Source organism: Macrobrachium rosenbergii, chromosome 3 (genome assembly GCF_040412425.1).
Source record: "Macrobrachium rosenbergii isolate ZJJX-2024 chromosome 3, ASM4041242v1, whole genome shotgun sequence".
Classification (NCBI taxonomy): Eukaryota; Metazoa; Arthropoda; class Malacostraca; order Decapoda; family Palaemonidae; genus Macrobrachium; species Macrobrachium rosenbergii.
Window position 1 is genome coordinate 42,163,977 of NC_089743.1, and position 25,198 is coordinate 42,189,174.

Genomic DNA, 25,198 nt, shown 5'->3' on the forward strand with positions numbered 1-25,198 from the left:
TGACCGGTTGGTGTGCTTCCCCCCTTTCATTTTCCTCATTCAATAATGTTATACTGAAATCATTTCTAGTTTCCTTTTTCCATTTTCCTCTCTCTGGAGTCCCCTCGCTCGAACGAACAAGTCGAAACGTTTGTCCCTGCAGGTACATAAAGTTTTCCTAGAATGGACCCCATAGGATTTTATAGTCTTTGAAATTGCAACCCTTCCTGGAAGTATTACCTACGTCTGACAGTGTTCTTCAAATCCTGACGTTATAAAAAAAAAAAAAAACACTACATAGCTGTTCATTATCCGTGCCAATCTCGAAGCTTAAAATTCGTATCTTTCGTACCTTACCTGATTGCGTGTCGTGATGCAAACGTTCTGAAAACACTTTCACAATCACGCCTTTATTTATTTAACATCCCGAGGTCGTGTATCATTTCTTGATTGCTTTTTTTTAACGGGAAATGCACTGTTGTATTTCCCCTCACGTCACGATCGATGAAGAGATCACGCATATCGAAGAAAACTACTGATAAATCTCGGATCACAATTCCTCGCTTTGCACATTTCAAGAAGAAGCGTCTACTGTCTGTCGGCCGGTGGTAGATGGCATCTTGCAATGGCAAGTTGCCAGCTTCGGATTTACTCACTCTTCGCGATAAACTTCATTCACGTAGAGATATTCCTTTGACGAAAGTAAATGATATTCAGGAAAGGCAAATATAGGTAAGATGATAACAAAAACTATATAAATCTGCCTACAAATAACCAAAAGAGAAAATAAAAGAGATGTGCAGTCACTGACTGATATCGTGCGAATGTGCAACGCTTTTGTCTGATTGCCGAGAGCAAACAAGTGACTAACGCTCCCGAATGGGTGAGGGAATCTTTTGACCAATGAAATGAGAAGCTGTCACTTTAGATTTTTCAAAAGCTGATGTTTATTTTTCTCCTCAGAGCTTTTATTACGCAAAAAAGCTGCCACCTGAACAATAATAGACGTTATTGTTTATGAGGTTGGTCGTCAGCTGAATATAGAGCAACTGGGCAAATGCGCAACGTAAATTCATTCATGTTTTCATTCACTGAAGATCCCCCCATTCACAGGTCTTCGTGTGTAGTAAATATTCTTGTGAAGGACAGCGTACTATTTCTCACTGCATTTTCTGATCTGCCTTGGTTTTTTTTTCACTTCTTGGTTACTTTTTATTCCTCTATTTGAGTTCAGATACGCAGTTTGGTGTCCATAAAAATAAAAGAGATATTTTTGTTTTAAAATCAATTATCTTCGATACAAACAGACTGGAGAGTGTTCTATGCAGATCAGTTCATTTCTTAAGTAAACGCTTTCTGTGGCGTTAGTTCTGTCGATAAGATGTAAAAAGAGATTATTATCCATTGTATCCTATCGTTCATATGTATATATGTACAGTATATAATGTATATATATATATATATATATATATATATATATATATATATATATATATATATATATAGATGTATGTATGCATATATGTATATAAATACATACATACATCTGAATATATATATATATGTGTGTGTGTATATATGTATATATATATATATATATATATATATATATATATATATATATATATATATATATATATATATATATATATATATATATATATGTGTGTGTGTGTGTGTGTGTGTGTGTGTGTGTGTGTGTGTGTGTGTGTGTATTTATACATATTCGAAAGATCAGTACTGAAAAGGAACCACCATCACATGAACCCAGTAGGGGTTTAGTGCCGTTAGTGCACCTCACGTGGTGCAACTGTGGCATCATGTTTAGCCTTTTACTGTACTTCTATTCTCGCTTCCGTTTCTTTAGTCTTGCTGTCCAACCTCAGGGCTTCTTAGTGCAGCTGAGGGTTTTTTCTCCTAATGATCCTTCTACTTCTTCTTTATTTTCTGGATTTCTTTATCTTGCCGTCCAAACCTGCCCCCATTTCCCTCTTTCTAGTCGTAAGCTCTGAATTATTATTATTATTATTATTATTATTATTATTATTATTATTATTATTATTATTATTATTATTATTATTATTCAGAAGATGAACATTCTGCACATGGAACAATCCCACAGGGGACACTGACTTGAAATTCAAGCTTCCGAAAATATGTTATTCATTTGAAAGGCCGAAAGTGCCACAGTACTTGGCTGGGCAGCCTAAAAGTTCATAAATGTCAAATTAAATAAGAAAAGTTAAGTATACCTTAGTTTTACCAGACCACTGAGCTGATTAACAGCTCTCCTAGGGCTGGCCCGAAGGATTAGACTTATTTTACGTGGCTAAGAACCAATTGGTTACTTAGCAACGGGACCTACAGCTTATTGTGGAATCCGAACCACATTATAGCGAGAAATGAATTTCTATCACCGGAAATAAATTCCTCTTAAAAAAAAAACACTACCCAGGTAATTTTATTATTTATTTTTTTTATTTGAAATGATGAATCCTATTCAAATGGAACAAGACCGTAGGGGCCATTGGCAGCCAATTTGAATATAAACTAGGAAAAACCACCCCATATTGTTACTGAAATTACTCTTTTAGTTTTCTGTTAAAGAAAAATATGGTGCCGGCTTTGTCTGTCCGTCCGCCCTCAGATCTTAAAAACTACTGAGGCAAGAGGGCTGCAAATTGCTATGTTCATCATCCACCCTCCAATCATCAAACATACCAAATTGCAGCCCTCTAGCCTATAAAATAGGCACATAATCGTCCAAAATTCGAAATCGAGATGATTACGCCATAACATTGTATAAGTATAATTACATCATTTGGCACTTACATCATTTGGCAGGTGTTTTGGCGTGTTTGCTCATCACTGCTCTTCCACAGATGAATGTCATAATCATGATGATTGTGATAAGTCAGTGGATACCTATTGCTTTTATCAAAAAGCAGTGATGAACAATGAGGTTCCCCAGTCACATTCTACCATGAAAGTGAAATTCATCGTTGATGAGGAAGGGAAAAAACAAATATTTGAAGTCTACAAAAGAATGACGAGTGACGAGCTCCTGGAGGCGTGTCTTCATGGCCAAACCCAGAACCGAAATGAATCTCTACACTCAAGACTGTAGAGATACTGCCCTAAGAATAAAAATGGAAGCAAGAGGATTATTGACTTTGCAGCAGCGCAAGCTGTAGCAAACTATAATGCTGGTTATACAGCCAGCCACTTAGATAACTATTTTGGTTTTCCACGCACTGAAATATCATCAGCATATCTAGCCAGGATGGATGCCAATATGGACTTACCTTTCAAGAAGAAGGTTAGGCACAAGAGAAATATTGTAAAAGACCCAGATTATGAAACAGGGGCAGCTTCATTACCAAGAAACTTCAAATAATCTCCCAACACCACTTTATCAGTGTCACCAACTTCAAGTGCCTTTTTCTCAAAATCAAAGTTTTTCCAGCTTCTAAGTGCTAAGGCTCCATTATTTTTCTACTTAGAGACTCAATTCTTTTTGCCTCTTGTTTATAAAAGCTTTAAGTTTATATGTATGGTACATTCAAGAGTGTACATGCTTTTTTCAATGTTTGGTGAATTTTTTATTATTTTTCATCAATTTATTTTTCATTTTTGTCAACCTGCGTTTATCAGGCATCTCATGTACCTAAAAAAACGTAGGTTTGGAAAGTAATAATTCCTTATTTTTATACTGAAATGTATGTAAAGTAATTTAAAACAAAAAAACAAGAATTTATTTGAAAAATACAAAAGCCTTAGCAGTCCAAAAATTCTTATTTTCCCATATATACTGTATATATTTATTTATTTATTTAAAAAGTCAGTTTTCAAAATATCACCAAAATATTTGTTGTGCAGTGATAGTATGCTATAAGCAACTTCCTGAAAAAAAATAATCAAGATTTGATAATAAAAATGGTAACCTATGGTGCCTAGGTCAACAGGTCCCTTAAGGCTAAAAGTTAGCCATAATCGTGCGTCTGGCAACGCTATAGGACATGCCACCACCGGGTCGTGGCTGAAAGCTTCGTGGGCCGCGGCTCATAAAGAAAGCTCCATTGCGCCGAAGAAACTTCGGTGTATCTTTTTACTTTTTTTTTCTTTTTTAACTAAACCTCCAGGGTTATCCATTGCATTTCTGTCAGCGATTTCTTTGCGTGAATAAGTTTGAATTCGGAGTGATTTTCTCTTAGGGAAATTGCCTACGAGGCCCAAGAGTTTCTTCCGCCCTGAAGAAATTTAGAAGCTAAAGAAGGAATAATCAGTAGCACGAGAAGTGTATGGTATTTAGTGTTGTCAGGTGTGTGTGGTAGTGGGTGTGTTTGTGTGTGTTGGGTAGGACGAGGAGGTGGGGGAGGATAGCAATATGTGTGACGAACATGTCATACTATTTATACGAAATGTTGGGCACAAAAACGAGTATCTGAGAAGGGCTCACCGCAGGCTGTAGACAAGACCTATATACAGTATCTCTCTCTCTCTCTCTCTCTCTCTCTCTCTCTCTCTCTCTCTCCATTTATCCGGGCTTAGGGCTGCCACTGAGTTGGACTGGCTGTACCCCTATGTTGATAGTTTAACAGTAATTTATTATTATTATTATTATTATTATTATTATTATTATTATTATTATTATTCAACAAGAGCTCTCATTTATGTGAAGCAAATCAAAGAAGATAATTAAATCAATGAGAAAATTTCTAAAGAATGAAATAATTAAATGTGTATAAATGATAAAACAAAATACAGATATTATTATTATTATTATTATTATTATTATTATTCAACAAGAGTATACATTAAGTGAAGAAAATAAAAAAAGATCATTAACTTAATTAGCAAGTTTTCAAAGAACGAAATGATTAAATGTGAATAAATCTTAAAACAAAATACAGATATTTATTATTATTATTATTATTATTATTATTATTATTATTATTATTATTATTATTATTATTATTATTCAGAAGATGAACCCCATTCATACGGAACAAAGCCACAGGGTCCACTGACTTGAAATTCAAGCATCCAAAGAATATAGTGTTCATTTGAAAGAAGTTATAGAAGATAATGAGAAATACAGAAAGAAGAGATCAGATATTAGAAAGGAAAAGGAAGCAGTATGAAAAGATTTCTTCATAGGTGCATATCTATTATCAGTGATTGATTAAACAAGTGATAAAAATCCTCAATGATAAACACGTGATAAAAGACCTCTGAGGGCTTCATCGATCATTTTCCAGTAATCTTTATCAACTTCCAGGTGATTTTGTTAATTTCTTTAATAAAGTTACGTGAGAAAACTCATGATTATCTCTGCCAAAGCCTTACCCATAGTTTATATAATTTCTGTGAATACATTGGTCTTCTTCCTCTTCCCCTTGTAAGAATCCCAGTAGGGGGGGTAGTGCCGTCAGTGCACCTCGCGCGGTGCACTGTAGGCATTGCTTAGGGTTCTTTGCAGGGTCCCTTCGGCCCTTAGCTGCAACCCCTTTCATTCCTTTTACTGTACTTCCGTTCTTTTTATTTTTCTTTCGTCTTGCTTTCCACTCTCTCCTAACAATTGATTCATAGTGCAACTGCTTTCAGGTTTTCCTCCTGTTACATCTTGTTTACTCCTAGTTTCCCTTTCAGCCTGAATGACCTCTTAGGTCCCGGCGCTTGCTTGGTCTTCGGCCTAAATTCTGTATTCCAATTCCTCTTGTAAAAGGCTTACATATTTATTGTATTGATCTCCTTTCTGCTTCAAGATGTTAATATAACCATTGAAATCAGACTAATGCAGATATTTGGCTGGGAAATCACAAGTCCATGCGAGATGCGACAAGACGTCTCTCTCTTCTTTAGTGTTTAGTGAAAACCTTTTTGTATCCAAGACTATTGCCACGCTTGCATGAGTACTGTACGTACGATCCATGGACAGATTTGTGCTACGTAATTTACCCTATCGAAACTATCCGTAGAGGAAGCCGTTTAGATGTATGGGTATTGGCCAGCTTATCTAGAAAAGTATCCTTTCAGTAATTATGAAAATGTTGGGTAACATAACTGTGCTGATAGTAAGTGAAAAATGACTGAATTCTTACCATAAGATTGGTCAGGCTAGGTCTAGAACTGGTACGTTAGTGACGATTAATACAACAAACAAAGAGAGCGTCTTTCTCTCTCTCTCTCTCTCTTAAAACAACAGTTAAAGAGAGAGATTCTCTCTCTCTCTCTCTCTCTCTCTCTTTAAAACAGCTGTTAAAGAGAGATTCTCTCTCTCTCTCTCTCTCTCTCTCTCTCTCTCTCTCTCTCTCTCTCTCTCTCTCTCTCTTTATGTTTTAAAGAGAGAGAGAGAGCTAGCTACCATATGTCATCGTCATGGCGGCAGTCTGATCGACCAGAGAGAGAGAGAGAGAGAGAGAGAGAGAGAGAGAGAGAGAGAGAGAGAGAGAGGATACGTCTGCCCCGAGGCGTACCCTACAACCCCACTTATCATGCGACAACGGAGGCGGAGGATTTCCCTTTCAGATATAGACTATCTGAATACCTCTGTTGCGAACAAGTTAGCTAGATAGATCACTGACGCCCCACTCCCTCTCACTTAATGGTCTCGAGTTCCTTGCAACATCTTATCCGGTAGTTGTCAGCAATGCGAGACTGAAAGAACGTACGAGGAATTAAGCTTGTTTCGTTATGCTTTTTATTTTACTTTATTTTATTTCTTTTTTAACAATAAGCTGCCGTGAGAGAGTTTCCTCTTCCATGCGATGAGCGACGTTCTCTTTTGGCTTGGAGGGAAAAGATCTTTTTTTGAGCTACTATCCCTTAGAGTAAAGGCGAAAGATCATGCAGTTCCTCGTGGTTATGTACTCTCTCTCTCTCTCTCTCTATATATATATATATATATATATATATATATATATATATATATATATATATATATATATATATATATATATATATATATATATATATATATATATATATATATATATATATATATATATATATATATATCAGAATGCCTTGGACTCTCACTGAAAGACTGGGGTTCTGGTCGCATTGTGAGTCAGAAATATAAATATATATATATATATATATATATATATATATATATATATATATATATATATATATATATATATATATATTTATAAATATATATACAGTATAATATATATATAATTAGGTTTTCAACTGGGAGAGAGTAGCTCCAGGAGGAAGTAGCCTTCCTTTTCTGCACAAATCCCTTGGGATGAGGTTGCTATCCCCATCCCTTCGTACCAACCTCAGCCGAGTAACTACCATGTACATAATTCACTGCTTAACAGAATGCCCCGAAAGCTTAACAACTCGCTGCAGAATCAAAACCGAGACTCGAGAGTAGATTGACGAATTATATATCTTTATAGGCTTATAGTTGAATGCGTACACACACACACACACATACACACGCACACACACTAATAGGTCAGGACCTTGAAGAGTCCACTTGCGAAAACATACTATCAACACACTGCCCCTTAAGAATATTTTATGTAGTGTCTTTGTGTGTGTGTGTGTGGAGAAGTAGCATTGTCTCATGAATGAATCAGTGGAACGTGAGGCATTGTTGACTAATATCTGCGAACATTGTTGTATGTCGCCCCTTTTCATGCTAGAGTATTTTATTTTCAGACATCTAAAAAATCTGAATTCGTGAATTATATCAGCGTATCTGTGGAGAGTTACAATTCCAATATTCAGACGTATGTAATCGCTGTTGCTTGATTGCATCAATATGGAAAATGCTTTCCTCGTAGGCAACATAACTACAAAATACTAAATAACTAAAAATAACTAAAGGAAAATCCAGTAGTTCTTTCATGCTTATGGGCTCATGACTGTATAGAAACTATATGATGGTAGGTTTAGAGAAATGAACAATTAGCATCATTTGATCCAAGAAGGTATTTTCTTAAATTATTCAATCTTAACCCAGTACAATTTTAGAGACAGTTACATACGCTTTATAAGCTTGTAACAAGTGTGAAATACATTTTTATTTTTTTTATGTTAAGCATTATTTCCTGAGACAACATTTCTGGACTTTACAAATGCTGTTCACGCACAAGGAAAATGTAGTTTAGATTTTCGTGTAAGGATGAATTAGGAAATTTTACGAAGAAAAATAACCTCGACTGACTTTTCAGGAAACTAGCTTTTCTTCTCTAATAACTGGTCTCTTCTTTCTGTATTACCTATTACCTTCTGTTACTTCTTTCAAACGAACACCATACTCTTTGGAGGCTTGAATTCCAAGTCAATGGCTCCTGTGGGCTTGTTCCAGAAGAATAGGTTTCATCTTCTGAATAATAACGTTAATAACAATAATAATAGTATTAATAAGAATAATGGTAATAATTCAGAATCTATACGAGAGATCCTTCTATACTTACATGAATTGAACAGAGGGTGACCCCGTATAGGGATAGTGCCGTCAGTGTAACTCATCCGGTGCACTGTAGGCTTATTTAAGGTTCTCAGAAGCGTCCTTTCGACTGCAACCCCTTTAATTCCTCATTACTGTACCTTCATTCATATTCTCCTTCTTCCGTCTCACTTTCTGCCCTCTCCTAACATTTGTTTCATAGATTAGCTGTGAGGTCTTCCTCCTGTTGTACCTTTAAAAGCTTTTTACACTCAGTTGCCCTTTCACAGCTGAAGAACTTCATAGGCTCAAGCGCTTAGCCTGTGGCCTTCATTTTACATTCCAATTCCAAACAAAGAGTGTATAATATATGCTTTTAACATTCACAAAGGGTTGGGACTGTAACGTTTCACTGAAACTGTTTTTTTTTTCTTAAATGTTATTTTAATATGATTTCCTGTTTTTGTAGATATATTGTCTGATTGCAAAGTTGGAGTTAACATTCTCCATAGGATTGTGGAAATATATTTATTCAGTCTTTTGCAAAATCATTGTCAGTTCGTTTTTATCTATATTAGCTTGACTGAGTCGGAAAACTCTTCTTTTCTAGATTTTTTTCACATTGCTCCTTTTATTATATAATTATATATATATATATATATATATATATATATATATATATATATATATATTATGTGTGTGTGTTATGTATATATATATATATATATATATATATATATATATATATATATATATATATATATATATATATATATAAACTGCGCTTTGCAGTAGAGCATTGTGTATTGCTCTAAAACAGAGCATTACATATCCTCATGGAACAGGAGAGAATATTTCGTGCTTTGTTAAAGCTCTACTGTACTCTGTGTGTGTCTCTCATATACATATATATACATATATATATATATATATATATATATATATATATATATATATATATGTATGTATGTATGTATGTATGTATGTATGTATGTATGTATATGAGAGACACACACACACACAGAGTACAATAGGCTTTAACAAAGCACGAAATATTCTCTCCTGTTCCATGAGGATATGTAATGCTGTGTTTTAGAGCAATGCATAATGCTCTACTGCAGAGCACAATTATTTTTTTTTTTATTCCAGTAGAGAATTTTCCCACTACAACAAAGCTGGTGCCTTTGGAATTAGTGCGTACTGCTCCCTTCAAAGAGCATCAGTTTCCATATATTATGTGTTTCCACAGTGCCACGCTGCCCACCACCTGAGGCCTTTTATTCCCTACAATGCATGATTGTGGAACTCTTCTTAGCAGTTTTATGCAGGTACCATTGTTTCAACCAATTTATCTGTCTCCAAACTTTAATTCCCAGTAGGAGGGTTAGTGCCTTCAGTGCACCTCACACGGTGCACTGTAGGCATTACTTAAGGTTCACTGCAGCGTCCCTCCGACCCGTAGCTGCACCCCTTCCATTCTTTTTACTGTACCTCCGTTTATATTCTCCTTCTTTCATCCTACTTTTAAATTTATTCTCAGTGCTGAATAACCTCATAACTCTCGGCACTTCGTCTCTGGCCTGAGTTTTATATTCCAGTTAATGATGACCTCACGTAAATTTACTTTACCGACCAATTAGTTGTTCCTGACTGAAAATGCATTATTTACTTCCTCCTTCATTCAATGAAAATGCATTATTCACTTGCTCTTTCATTCAGTGAAAATACATTATTTACCTGCTCTTTCATTCAAGAAAATACATTATTTACTTGCGCTTTCAGTCAATGAAAATACATTATTTACTTTGTCCTTCATTCAATGAAAATACATTATTTACTTGCTCCTGTCAGTCAATGAAAATACATTATTTACTTGCTCTTTTATTCAATGAAAATACATTATCTACTTTCTCTTTCAGTCAGTGAAAATACATTATTTACTTTCCCTTTCATTCAATGAAAATACGTTATTTATTTGCTTTTTCAGTCAATGAAAATATATTATTTACTTTCTCTTTCATTCAATGAAAATACATTATTTACTTGCTCATTCATTCAATATCGCCACTTCCTAATACCTGACCATTGGCATAAATAACATGTTAGCTTGTGTTGATTTATTAGTCTAGTAAATCAGTGATGATTCATAAAAACATTTACACTCAGGTGGCTGTTGTCTGTAGTGGGCTTAAACTTATGGTTTTATATATATTATCTTTACTTCAACGCAATTTCCTTCCCAACGTCTGGTTACCAGTGATTATTAAGAGCATCCGCTAGCTGTATTATTATTATTATTATTATTATTATTATTATTATTATTATTATTATTATTATTATTATTATAGTTGGCGTAGGGCAAGCATTTGTCGTAAAAGTGTTTTCATTTAAACCCATTTTTTAATCTTTTGGATTCTGAAGTCTTCGCTGGTCAAAGTCTAGTCCGTGTAAATGAGTTAATGTGCCCTAATTTATTAAAAAAAAGTACATAGTGATTTCGAAGGTAATTTGGTCCAATGTGCTCTAGTTTATGCATAAAGTACACAATGATTTCCAAGGTTCCACTGTTCTCTACTTTATGCAGAAAGTACGAAGGTAAATTGGTACACTGTGCCCTAGTTTTTGCACAAGAGTGCAGAATAATTCCGAAGGTAAATTGGGCCACTATTTCTTAATTTATGGAAGAAATACAAAATAATTTCGAAGGTAAATTGGTCCACTGTTCCCTAATTTATGCAAAGAGCACAAAATTATTTTGAAGGTAAATTGGTCCATTGTTCCCTAACTTATGCAAAAAGTACAAAATGATTTCGAAGGTAAATTGGTCCATTGTTCCCTAATTTATGCAAAAAATACAAAATTATTTCGAATGCAAATTGATCCACTGTGCACTATTTTATGCAAAAAGTTCAAAATGATTTCGAGGGTAAATTGGTCCACCGTTCCCTAGTTCATGCACAAAGTACAGAATAATTTCAAAGGTAAATTGGTCCACTGTTCCCTAGTTTATGCAATAAGAATTTCCAAGGCAAATCATGCGGCTTTTCCACAATAGATCCGGGTAATCTCATGTTGATGAATGGGAGGTGACAGGGTCGAAAACAAAGAAATGATAAGCACAGACAGTGCATCCTGTTATGAGACTTCATAGTTGCATAAGACCATAGAGTTCCCTAGAGAAACCAGGTCTTCTTACTCTGGGTTTTTGTAAAATACATCTTCTAGCACCTTTTAGCCTAAGGGTTACATAGCGATTTATCACAGGAAATCCCCTTCAGGAGAGTTGCGAAAATCCGCTTGTGTTGGATTTGCCCAAGTAGCTGTTGTGTATTCTGCTGTGGGAGTGAGTTGTATGCAGCAGGATTTACTTGTATCTGATAGATTTGTGCCTATTCTTCCTCTCTTCTCTCGTAAAGGAAAGGCCAATGGTGAGTTCAAGAAGGGTAACCTGTGAAACAGCTGCCGAAACAAATTATGAAGCGTGACGTACTGTAGGCATTATTACAAAAGGTTAAAGGTTGTTCACAACGTCTCTTCGGCCCCTAACTTCTGCACCAGCTTTTTAGCCTTCTTCTTTACCTCTGTTCCCACTTCCTTTCTCCCATCTTGCTGTCCAACCACTCCAAAACTTGGCTTTACAACCAAATTTTCGTAAATCTGCCAAAAGAGCGACCGTGTCCAGGGATTAAGATGAGAAGAGGAATAATGAAAAGGCTGATGAGTGTTGCAAACCAGTGCTCTTGTTGAGCATGGTGTTATAAATGAAAAGAATAAAAAACTAAAAAAAACATGGGCGTGTATAACTTTGGGATTCACAATTTTTAGAAAAAAAAAACAAGATAATTACCGTTGCTCATTTCCATAAAGGAAACTGATAGAAGTATTGATGTCATTAGCTCTCGGGGACTGTGTTTCCCAGAGACACAAAGGCGCCGCGTCCATATTTGCCGGATAGATTCCGGTGTGAAAGTTGATAGTAGGAAGCAGTTAGAGTGAATCTGCTGGTTTTTTTAGGCATGGCTAATGTTCCCCTGTCATTAGGGAATATCCTTGACTTATCTGCGACAAATTTTCCAATTTTCTTTGTGTAATTTACAAATGGCTCTGTGGGATTACCACTGATTTTAGTCATGTATAGTTTTCACTATGAATTTTGCCTTTTTTAAATTTCATCCTGGTCTGTGGGTTTGTTATTGATTTCATACTGAAATTTCTATGTTATACGATCTCTCTTGAAGTACTTTTAGCCAAAATTAAGAAGGAAATTAAATAGAATTAACTAAAATCAATGCCAGTATGTTAGAAACAAACCTCCATAATGTAGGCTGTTAAAGATTTGTCAGAATGTACTCCAATGCTCAAAGTGAATTTGAAATTGGACATTTTGCCAAACATGAAATATAGAAAAGAAATTTAAAGAAAGGAATGGATGTTTCGTGTAAGTACACAAACACACACATATACATGTGTACTTATTCTGTCATAACAGGACAGCTTTCAAGAAGGGTCCCTGGTCTGATAAACACTGAGGCTACAGAGAAAAATTGCTATGGACAAGAGGACAAGATAATATTGACAGTGCAGTAGTGCTATATGAGTTCTCCTATTTCAAAATTTTAAGATCTCCACAAACTGCTTTTATGGCTGTGGATAACCTCGAGGTAACCACAGTAAAACGACTAAACGAGCATGTTAAAACCTTTAGAATGAATTATATGGGAAAGCTTCAAGAACATTAATTGCAACAAGTGTCCAGAGATTCCTGAGGCTCTCAGTTTTGTTTCTGATGGAGACCTAGAACTTATATATATATATATATATATATATATATATATATATATATATATATATATATATATATATATATATATACATATATATATATATATATATATATATATATATATATATATGTATATGTATATATATATATATATATATATATATATATATATATATATATATTTATATATACATATATATATATATATATATATATATATATATATATATATATATATATATATATAGCCACTTTACCCCCTTTACTTATCGTGGTCAGGTTAGTAACGTGACTTCGTTCTGATAATTCATGTGTGGGTTCGAATCCTGCTACGTACGTTGGAATTTCTTCATATTCTTTCATTTGGATCTGAGGCTTTGTAGTGGCAAGGGTATCCAAAAGGTGTGAAGAATTCAAGAAGTTAGGAGGACATTATGGCTATTAAATTACATACGTCTGGTAAACAGTGACCAGTTAAATATATATATATATATATATATATATATATATATATATATATATATATATATATATATATATATATTAACTTTATCACATACACAATTGTTCTGTGCATTAGTAGAATTACTAAAAGGACCTCATTCAAACTGGATGGTATCTAATGGAGTATTTATTCAGAAAAAGTTACAAGCTTTCCTGGACAAACAGTCCACATTATCAAGTATCCGTATGGATACTTGATAATGTGGACTGTTTGTCCAATAGTTTGTAACTTTTTGAATGAGGTTCTTTTGTAATATATATATATATATATATATATATATATATATATATATATATATATATATATATATATATATATATATATATATATATATATATACAGGGTGTTTCAAATTAGAGGCCCCCTCTACAGCATAAACTAAAATTGATATGGACAAAAACAAAAGTAATTCAGAACAGGTATTTATTTAAGTTTCTCTCTGAGTATTTAATATTTTGTGTGGCCTCCATCTGCCTGTACCACAGCCTGCATTCTTGAGAGGTATGATTTCAGCAAATTGCAAAAAAGCTGAGACTCAAAACTCCATTTCCCTGAGCGCTTCGGTCACCTCTCTTTGCAGGTTGTCGAGGCTTGGTATACCATCATAGTTCACTGTGTGTGCTTCAACACGATTCTAAGATACTACCAATGTTTTCACACACATTAAGGTCAGGGGAGCTACCTGGAAATTTACTTGACGAGAAGAAATCGATACCACTGTTTCGAAGCAGCTCCTGTGTCTGAAGAGCCTTGAAACATGGTGCCTTATCATGCAAAAATGTGACTTCTTCAACAGATAACACATTTTCAGGATCTTTGAGGAAAGGAAATACTCCACCAGTAAGCACAGTTTCACTGAAGTATTCACCATTCCATGACTGTCCTTTTTCTTTGATGATCCACATTAACCGTTTGGCTGTGAAACAGAGAAAAATTCCCAAACATTCAGGAAATTTCACAACTTGGCGATAGCACACGTCATCGCTGATATCATCCAACTTTGCAGCCCAAATGATGTCATTTTTATGATTTGGCTTCCTGACTGTGTAAATGAAGAAGTCATCTGATGCAGCAACATGGAGAAAGTCAGCTTCATCCCAATCTTTAAGAAGTGAACCACAAAACCATGCACAGTCTTCTCTCTGTTGCTGAGTGATGTTGGGCTTGCTGATAACATAAAATGGCTTGATACCAGATTTTTTCAACTCACGATATACAGCACTATAACTTCTCTTCTTTCCCCTTTTTGTTTCTAGTTCATGCGCCAATTTACGTAAAGACTTTCTTGGTCTACCCACTGCCTCAGCTATGATGTCTTTTGACTCCTGAGAAAGGACTTCAAGCCTTCCAAGATTCTCACTCTTTTGGCAATGACAGTCATATGGATTTTTGTTCCAGTTTCTTTTAACAAAGGGTTCATCTCTTTTAATGTATTTAGCTATCCAGGAACGTGAAATGAAGTATGCGCCAGCATCCCTGGCCTCTCTGAAGGTTATAGCCCAGATTCGGTCAATCCATCTGATTTCCTCCGAGTTGTTAGCCATGGCTGTATCTAACTCCATCACTCAGTCTGAAAATACAAGAAATGTAAAATGAAAAACAGCTTAATAGAAACTTAAAATAATGTACTTGGAGATAGGCTATAGCAGAAAACTTCATAACTTTCCATTTGTTCTGTGGAGGGGGGGACTCTAATTTCGAAACACCCAGTATATAGCTTTTCATCATACACCCTTCTCCTATTTGGAGGGAGGTACAGACCACTGGGCTTCTAAGCTAATCCCTATGGCATGAGGTTGCTAGCCCCATGCCGAGCAGATGCTGGTACATATATACAGCTGGCTGGACTTGTGAGCAGTAGCCTGGGCATGAACTCAGTCCCAAGAATCATAAGCCTGGGTACTATACCACTCAGCCTTAACATCCAATATATTACCTCAAGTCACAGGCAGGGAAAAGCCATGTTTCAGTGGGATCTATCAGAACTGAGCAGTGTGTGTGTGTGGATTCTTTTTATACGCTTTTTCCCCCCAAGCGTTAATTGGTTCAAAAAAGTACTGTCCGTCATTCCAATTATACATTTATCGGGATGAGACTGCCAGACCCATACCCTGCCCTTCTGATATTCAAATGAGATAAATAGAAATAAGTGCTCTTAGTTTCAGCTGCTGTATTTAGCTCTAATGGTGTATTTGCATAAATGCTGTATCTGTTTGATAATGGACGAATGTGATAGTTATTTAGACTTTACAACCCCCTTATACGTGATGATCTTATTGTAACACTTTATATTATAGCCTATATGTTCGTACGTTACTGTAAGCAATTTCGTCAATAAATGTTAATTAACAGAACAATAATTTCTAATAGTTGACGGCTACGTGGAAGGATAGGAATATATACCATGCCAGAATTAATATACATCTTCTGTGACAATAATGCAGAAAATACGAAGTATTTCGTTCACTTCTCCTTTCTTACTATCCGTGGCCTTAATCGTTGCGTCGCTAGTGGGAAGAAGCTATCAATCAACCAGTCCTCCCTTTTGTCTTTCTCACCTAAGCCGGAATTTGATTCTGGTTTATCCCGCCCTTAAAAAGAAAAATTTATTGAAAATTGCCAAACAAAAGAAGGAAAGAAAAATGTTGGAAGCGAGTCCGTGTCTATAGATAAACCCACAAATCGTCGGACATTCTTGATCATTCCTTCGTTAACACATTTTTGGCAATGGGCGTTATCTTGCCCAGAAACGTTTCTGGGGCCAGATTTCTGGGAACCTGTCCGTTGTCGTATGAAACGACATAAAAAAAAAAAAACGAACAATAGCCGTGTTTTTAGGGAAGTAAAACCGTATTTCTGTTCTGCCATAACTTTGTGCGTGGTCTCCTATGTAAGAAATAAGTGTTTATGAATTTTATAGTATGAATAAACTAGTACATTTTTTAAAACTCTTCTAGCATTGAAATATTGATAATAGCCAGAATTAATATTCCACAACTCCAGTTAAGATTTTTAAATATTTCACTATATTCAGGAACGAAAATTAACTATCAAAAACTTTATTAATAGCACACATTGAAATTATACGATGTTCAAATAAATAAAATCGATTAAAAACAAAATCCAGTATAATATAGTTCTCTAATAATAAAAAGATAATTAATCTGCTTTCGCGTGTATTCATTCACAAGAAAGTGAGCTCCCAGAAGCTTATTGATTCATTATTTCCTAAATTAATCCTTTTATTTTTCATAGTCGCAGAAGTATTATATTGTCTCTGTCTTTATGTTTAAAATGTATTTTTATCTTTCATCTTCGTCATTTCCCACTTCCATTTTTAGTTACTCATTTTTCTCGTCTAGAAATTCTTCCTCTGTTCATTTGCATATCTTGACGTAACTTCCCACGCTTCAACTTCGTCTTGTAAAGAACTTCTAAAAAAAAGTGAACGTTTGATTCCAGGGATTAGTGTGACCGCCTCACCATTGTTACAGTACTTGTATGGTGTAATGAAAAGCGCACAAAAACAAATTTTCGTGCTACGCCAATTATTAGCTCCATGCTAAGCAAGTTATTAGTTCCACATCGTGCCAGTTATTATCTCCATACCAAACCAATTATTAGGTCCACACTAGACCAGTTATTAGCTCCATGCTGCGCCAGTTATTAGCTCCACTCTTAGCGAATTATTAGCTCCACGCTAAGCCAATTATTACCTCCACGCTAGGCCAATTATTGGCTTCACCATTGACCAGTTATTAGCTCCATGCTAGCCAATTATTGGCTTTACCCTAGGTCAGTTATTAGCTCCTCGCTAAGCCAATTATTACCTCCACACTAGGCCAATCGTTACCTCCACGCTAAGTCGATAATTAGTTACTTACAGTGCTAATTATTAGCTCCAACCTAGGCGAGCTATTAGCTCCCCATTGTGCCAGTTATTAGCTCCATACAAAACCAATTATTAGCTCCAAACTAGACCAATTATTAGCTCCACTCAACGCCAGTTATTAGCTCCACCCTTGGCCAATTATTAGCTCCACGCTAGGCCAGTCATTAGCTCTACGCTAAGCCAGTTATAAGCTCTATGCTACGGCAGTTATCAGCTCCACTCTTTGCCAGTTATTAGCTCCACGCTAGCCAATAATTAGCTCGACACTTAACCAGTTATTAGTTCCAATCTAGGCGAGGTACTAGTTCCACACTTGACCAATTATTAGCTCCACGTTAGGCCAGTCATTAACTCCACGCTAAGCCAGTTATTAGCTGCACTCTAGGCAGCTAGATATACTATTTTCTAAGAGCACCTATACTTCCAGATTTTAAAAGTATCTTTGTTGAATTTCTTGAAAGGAGAATATCAAAGAGAATTTATTCCAGCCAGCTGAATATGGGTCAGGTGTATTGATGACACAAATTTGGCAATGGAACGAAAATGTAGATAAATTCTTCGGTAAATTAAATGAATATGTGCCATGGATGAAATTCATTCAATAAATAGAAAATGACGGAAGCCTGCCCCTTTGGATTAAATAATACGTAGAAGTATTATTGGGTTTCATTAAATATCATGTGCATAGAAAACCTACTAATTCTATTCTAGCCAAAGCAATAAAGCAGAGAGTATAATATATATATATATATATATATATATATATATATATATATATATATATATATATAAAATGTGTGTGTCTATACACACACACACACACACATATATATATATATATATATATATATATATATATATATATATATATATATATATATATATATATTAATGATGAAGTGATATAGTTTGGAATACAGGTAAGCAATAAAGATATGCTGATTCTGTACTAAACAATGAAGTAAGAGTGTCAAAACAGATTCTTTATAATGATAACAACATGAACATATAACACAAAAAACTCATCCGCTCAAGAACTCTAGATAACATTGAAGAACAATAATACAGTGAAGCAAGCACTTACAAAGAGCTCCTCGGACAAAACTGGAGGACGTGTGTATTAAATTTTATGTAAGTCATGTGATGATTTTTATATTTGTCATTCTGGAAAACTAGTGGAGAAGAGAATAGAACAGCATTAAAAAAATGTATGAGATATACACAGGGGAACAGTGCAATTTTCGTTCATTTTCATTCATGTTAGTGAAAGTCGTTATGTCGTCAACTGGACAGGTGCTAAAAAGGAAGAAATATAATTAATTCTTATTGTATAAAAGAAAACTTTTGCAAGAACATAAATTTTCAGGACGCCTTGAACAGGAAAGGTGTGAGTCCACCTGCGAGGAAAAACAAGATTTGTTAATGGAGTATTAACCTCGGTCACAAATGTTTTTACAGCTGGCCCCTTTTTGTCTGTCAGGCGTGACTATTATTTTTTTTCTTCAGAGCTATAGCATATATAATATAAATTTTTATCAGCCTAAGTTTAGAGTAAAATATTCCAAATTAATAAATAATTATATATATATATATATATATATATATATATATATATATATATATATATATATATATATATATATATATATGTATGTATGTATGTGTGTGTGCATCTGCGTGCACACACAAACACACACATACATATACACACACACACACACATATATATATATATATATAATATATATATATATATATATGTATAATATATATATGTATATATATATATATATATATATATATATATATATATATATATATATATATATATATATATATATATATATATATATATATATATAATTATTTATTCATTTGGAATCTTTTACTCTAAACTTAGGCTCTTTAGGGCAAATTTATGCTAATACTTGACGCTGTATTGTAATCATTTTTAACCGTGTTTCCTTCACAAAATCTCCTTTATAACTTTACGAATTTTCAGTATTTGAAATTGGAACTAAAATGTGAAACCATTTTGACAGGTTAGTTTGTTCCCAGCTCCATAAAAAGGAGAATGTTATTCCCTTAACTCGGACTTAGCGTAAATATAGCTCCCGTTTTTAGGGAAGATTCGCTGACGTCAGTGATTCTATGGCATAACATTTCGTGGAAAACAGGAAAATCCCCCAGTATAAACTAAGAGATTTCGTATCGTAGTCGGAAGTACAGCGAACATATTTTGCGGAAACAGGCGAATGTGACCTTCGTTTGTTTTCCCAAGGTCTTTCCTCGTACCGTAGTTTTTCCAAGTTGTTTTTGGGTTAGAAATAAGAGATATATACGCTTTTATAGACTATATGTTTTCCTAGTGTTCTGGAGAATTTATTGTCCAGGCTTTCAAGTGCCGAATGTACGGTTACTGTCCTCAACCGACTGTCGTTATGAAACAAAATTATCTTCTATTTTTTCTTAAAAAGTTATTTTCCTTAACCGATTTTCTTTACGAAACCATTTTTTTTACTTTTGTCTTGAAAAATTAGTCCTAAACCAATTTTTTTAAGAAAATTGTTTTTCATTTTTGCCTTGAAAAATTACTGTCCTAAACCAATTTATTTACGAAACAAAATTTTTTTTTTCACTTTTTTGTCTTGGAAAAATTACTGTCCTCAACCGATTTTTTTTTTAAACAAAATTGTTTTCACTTTTGTCTTGAAAAGTTGCTGTCCTCAATCGCTTTTCTTTATAAAATAAAATTATTTTTACTTTTGTCTTGAAAAATTACTGTCCTAAACCGATTTCATTTAAGAAACAAAATTTTTTCACTTTCGGATTGAAAAATTACTTCCCTCAACCGATTTTCTTTTCGAGACAAAATTGTTTTAATTTCTGTCTTGGAAAATTACTGTCCTAAACCGATTTTATTTACGAAACAAAATTGTTTTCACTTTTAGATTGAAAAATTACTGTCCTCAACAGATTGTCTTTTTAAAACAAAATTGTTTTTATTTTTGGATTGAAAAATTACTTTCCTCAACCGACTGTCTTTTTCGAGACAAAATTTTTGTGTTGGAAAATTACTGTCCTAAACCGATTTTCTTTACGAAACAAAATTGTTCTAATTTTTGTCTTAAAAATTGCTGTCATCAACCGATTTTCTTTATGAAACAAAATTGTTTTCATTTTTGTCTTGAAAATATTTTGTCCTCTGCTGCTTTTCTTTATAAAACAATTGTTTTTACTTTTGTATTGGAAAATTACTGTCCTATACCGAATGTCTGTATGTTTTAATTTTTGTCTTGGAAATCAAGTACTTCTCACACACAATGATTTTTCTGGAGGATTTTGCAATATTCCATTCATTTAAAAGATTGGCCTTGCTTTTAATTTTTTCTGTATAGGTACGCCTATTTCTGTTCCTTCTGAAATTTTAAAAAAATGCATTGCTTTATCGAGATTTTGAATTTGTTATTCGTCCAGAAGTAAATTAAAGTTTGATGCAAGAAATATTGAGAAATGGAATGAGTTTACATAACAAAAACTGGAAAGAAAAAAGTAGGTCCTTCGTACTGATAGATATTCATAAGTATTCATTACTTTATTTTACCATCATCCACACTTATCATATATTATTTTCTCAAAGAACTGTTCGTTATTTTGTGTTCTGTTTTATCTTAAATTTCATCTTCCTGTTATTTTTCTCTTTTTTTTGCTGTATTTACCTTGTTCGTTATTGAAGTCTTTCCTACTTATTGAGGACGTATACGTCACTTCCGGTGCATTACTTCGTAGGCCTTCTGACATGTTCCCTCCTAAATAAATGCGCAGTTCTTTCACCAGTCAGTCAATTTCCTTGGTAGCCCTCTCTCTCTCTCTCTCTCTCTCTCTCTCTCTCTCTCTCTCTCTCTCTCTCTCTCCTAGCTGCTTCACACTATCTCGAATATTGCTTGTTTATTTCTTAGTAGATGTCCTTTAAAAGACCAAACGCACAAACACACACACACACACACACACACACACACACACACACACACACACACATATATATATATATATATATATATATATATATATATATATATATATATATATATGTATATATGTGTGTGTGTGTGATTATATCATACAGCAAGCGACAATATATACAGTATATATACATACATACATATATATATATGCATGTATACTGTATGTATTGTCGCTTGCTCTATGTTATAATCATTTACCTGTTTTTACTGGTTCCCCTCGGGTGTGGGCAGGATACGGACAAGAGATGGTCCGTTCCACTGACTCTTACCAAAAAGAAAAATATTAATAAAGTTTATCATACCTCTCGCTTTAAGCTGTAATATAAGAATAAAGTTTATATTGATATTTAATGAATAAAATGTTTTCGTAGTTGAAAATTTGTGTAAGGATTCAGGATCATTTTCTGTTCCTTCGAAGATTCCATGTTGTAAATCTACTGTACGTATCTGTGATAATCTCTCTCTCTCTCTCTCTCTCTCTCTCTCTCTCTCTCTCTCTCTCTCTCTCTCGGACGAGATATACGAACGATCTGAAAACCAGTTCTTCAAGTGTACTGAATCTTATAAAAAAAAATAAAAATAAAACGCCGTATAACTATAGTTTCCAAATGTCAGTTGTAGGAGGGGAATTCCACCAAGTTTTAAATGTGCCTGGGGTAGAGCTTCTAAGACTTGGGTTTTTTTTTTTTTTTTTTTTGCTCGTATTGGCATCCTTACATAACTATGACACTCTAAAGTACAACAGGATAATGTTTAGCCAGAATCCTTGACAGTCGCTTGGAGCAAGCTTTGCTTGCAATGTTTTCTTGAGTATTTTTTATTTCCTTCTGCTTGTATACGACTTCAGTCGTCACAAACGATCTTTTTGAGATCATGAAGGGCATTCGTTTATTATTCTCCTCCTTTGGAAGGACAGCATTCAGTTTTAAAGATTTGCCCATTTTAGTTTTCTGTAAAAGAAATCTACTGAGGCTAGAGGGCTGTAAATTGGTGTTGATCATCCACCCTTCAGTCGTCAAACGTACCACATTGCAGCCCTCTAGCCTGAGCAGTTTTTATTTTATTTAAGGTTAAAGTTAGCCATGATCGTGCGTCTGGCACCGCTTTAGGTCCAGGCAAAACAGGTCACCACCGGGCCGCGGGTGGAGAGTTTCGTACAGCATTATACGCTGTACAGAAAACCCGATTGCGCCGAGGAAACTTGTCATCTTAGTAACCCCCTAAGCTTACTTTGGCCTGGCCGCAGTCTCTTGATACAGTGAGTGTCTTGGCATTTGACACCACTTCTGGAAGTTTCATTTCCCCAAATCTATTCCTGTGGTGGCCCCGTGGGCGGAGGTGGGAGAGTTTAGTGCCATCAGTGCACCTCCAGCTGGGCACTATAGACATTGCTTAAGGTTCTTTGCAGCGTCCCTTCGGCCCCCAGCTGCAACCCCTTTCATTCCTTTTATTCTACCTCCGTTCATATTCTCTTTCTTCCATCTTACTTTCCTCAACCTTCTCCTAACAATTGATTCATAGTGCATCTACGAGGTTTCCTTCCTGTTACACCTTTAGAGCCTTTTTACTCTCAATTTCCGTTTCAGGGCTGATTGACCTCATAGGTCAATGGGCTTTAGCCTAAATTTTATATTCCTTTCCATATTCTTGGGATGCTGGAAGACTGGGAGAAAGTTAGATAAACGTGTAAGTGAATGACTACATTAGTTGATTAATAGTAGTATTAGTAGAAGAATGGATTTGTCTTTGGAACGGCTCACAGTCGAACCATCTTCCGTACCGTAATAAGGTTCCTCTTGCTACCTTAAGGGTTGGGTTCCTTGCAACGTCTCCTCCCTCGCCAGCCACGTTGCTGTCCGTAGTTTCCTCGTCTTTTACCCCATCCACACTCTACTCGAATATCTCGTTTTCCTCATTTTCCTTAGTGAAACAGACCCTTTCGCGTCACCTCCATGCGAGTGGGAAGACGCAGTTTTCTCTTTAAACTGGTTAAATCTGACTGCTCTTGCTACATACCACTTAAAATAAGAGAGTGTGACGAAGAGACAGAAGATTCGTTCTCATTCTCCTCTCAGAAAACCCCAGAAATTCCCAGCAACGTACGTTTTTCTTTGATTTTTTGTCCCAGAAAGCACACACACACACACACACACACACACACAGATGTGCCTGTGAACGTATTCCTCTTGAGCGCTTGGGCAACAGAGTGAACAAAGCACCAAAGACAAGAGTGGGTGATGAGTTGAACTTTTCGTGTTATTTCGTTCTCTATGACTCTTTATCCTTCAAAGAGGCGGTTGTCTTGCTTTTCCTAATGAACACCATGTTTTTTGGAAGCTTGAATTTCAAGTTAATGGCCTCAGTGGGCTTGTTCCATATGAATAGAGTTCATCTTCTGAATAATAATAATAATAATAATAATAATAATAATAATAATAATAATAATAATAATAATAATAATAATGTACGGATTTAATTTCTCCATCTATCTTAAGCTGGCCACGCTTCATAGCGAGATGATTTACCCTTTTCTCAGTCTCCGCCTTGAAAACTGCACAGCCCACAGTACACACACATTCAAGCAAAAAAGTGACATTGAAACACTGTTATAATATGCGTTTAGTGATCAAGTCCACAGAAGGATGGACGAGAGCTAGAAGCTTTGCATATGTTTTTACAATTACACTTCGTCTGGAATGTTCAAGCATATTACTGTGGATCCTTCTGTACATACAGGGGTTATATTCTGAGCTCCCTTACCTAAATACTCGTAGCTTTTTCAGTGACCTTTGCTACCACAACGCCAGTTTAGTGTATCAAATAAATAAAATAACACTTGGTCAAACAGCAAGGAATCTAGGACGCGGTCAGGCGTAGCCCATCAAGGTTTCCTAGCATATTCGGCACGTGTCGACCCTTAAGACGAAATCGCGGTTTTTCCCTACGGATTATGAAAATTGTGACATTCTGGGACATTTGTAGACGTTGTAGATAACGACCAGACACATTCTGCTGCCATGAGAATGTCATGGGTTTCTAGTCTGTTTCTGTTTTGTGTGTTTTGGATTTCCCATCGTTGCCAGGTCTTCTTGGGAAGAGGAATTCGAAGGTCGTTCTTCATATCCTCCTCTTGATGGCGTGTTTGGTCGGGCATGTCCAGGTTTTTTTTTTTTAGGCTTTGCCTGGAAGTGGTCGATACGTTTCCATTTCCTTCAGTCGCTGGAAGCGTTTTACAAGCTTATTAAAACCTTAATATTACCTATTGAATTCTTTTGCTTCTTTCAAGTGAACACCATAGTCTTTGGAAGCTTGAATTTCAAGCTATTGGCCCTTGTGGGCTTGTTCCATATGAACAGGGTTCAGCTTCTTCTTCTTCTCAATAATAATAATAATAATAATAATAATAATAATAATAATAATAATAATAATAATAATAATAATAATGAACACCACGTTCTTTGGAATCTTGAATTTCAAGTCGGTGGCCCCTGTACTGTAGACTTGTTCCATATGAATAGGTTTCATCTTCTCAATAATAATAATAATAATAATAATAATAATAATAATAATAATAATAATATACGAAGGGAAAAGACCCTCT

General features: G+C 34.9%; 1 protein-coding gene across 2 annotated transcripts in view; it reads right to left on the reverse strand.

The window, feature by feature from the left end:
• The window catches only part of LOC136854619 (uncharacterized), a 71,190-nt gene extending 70,618 nt beyond the window's left edge, over nucleotides 1-572 (reverse strand). The window contains exon 1 of one of the 2 annotated variants that reach the window (XM_067131181.1): nucleotides 337-572. The gene's annotated coding sequence lies outside the window, so the exon portion shown is untranslated. Of the gene's footprint in view, nucleotides 1-331 lie in introns of both variants that reach the window. The other variant, XM_067131190.1, reaches the window with a different exon arrangement.
• Nucleotides 573-25,198: the final 24,626 nt, after the last annotated feature.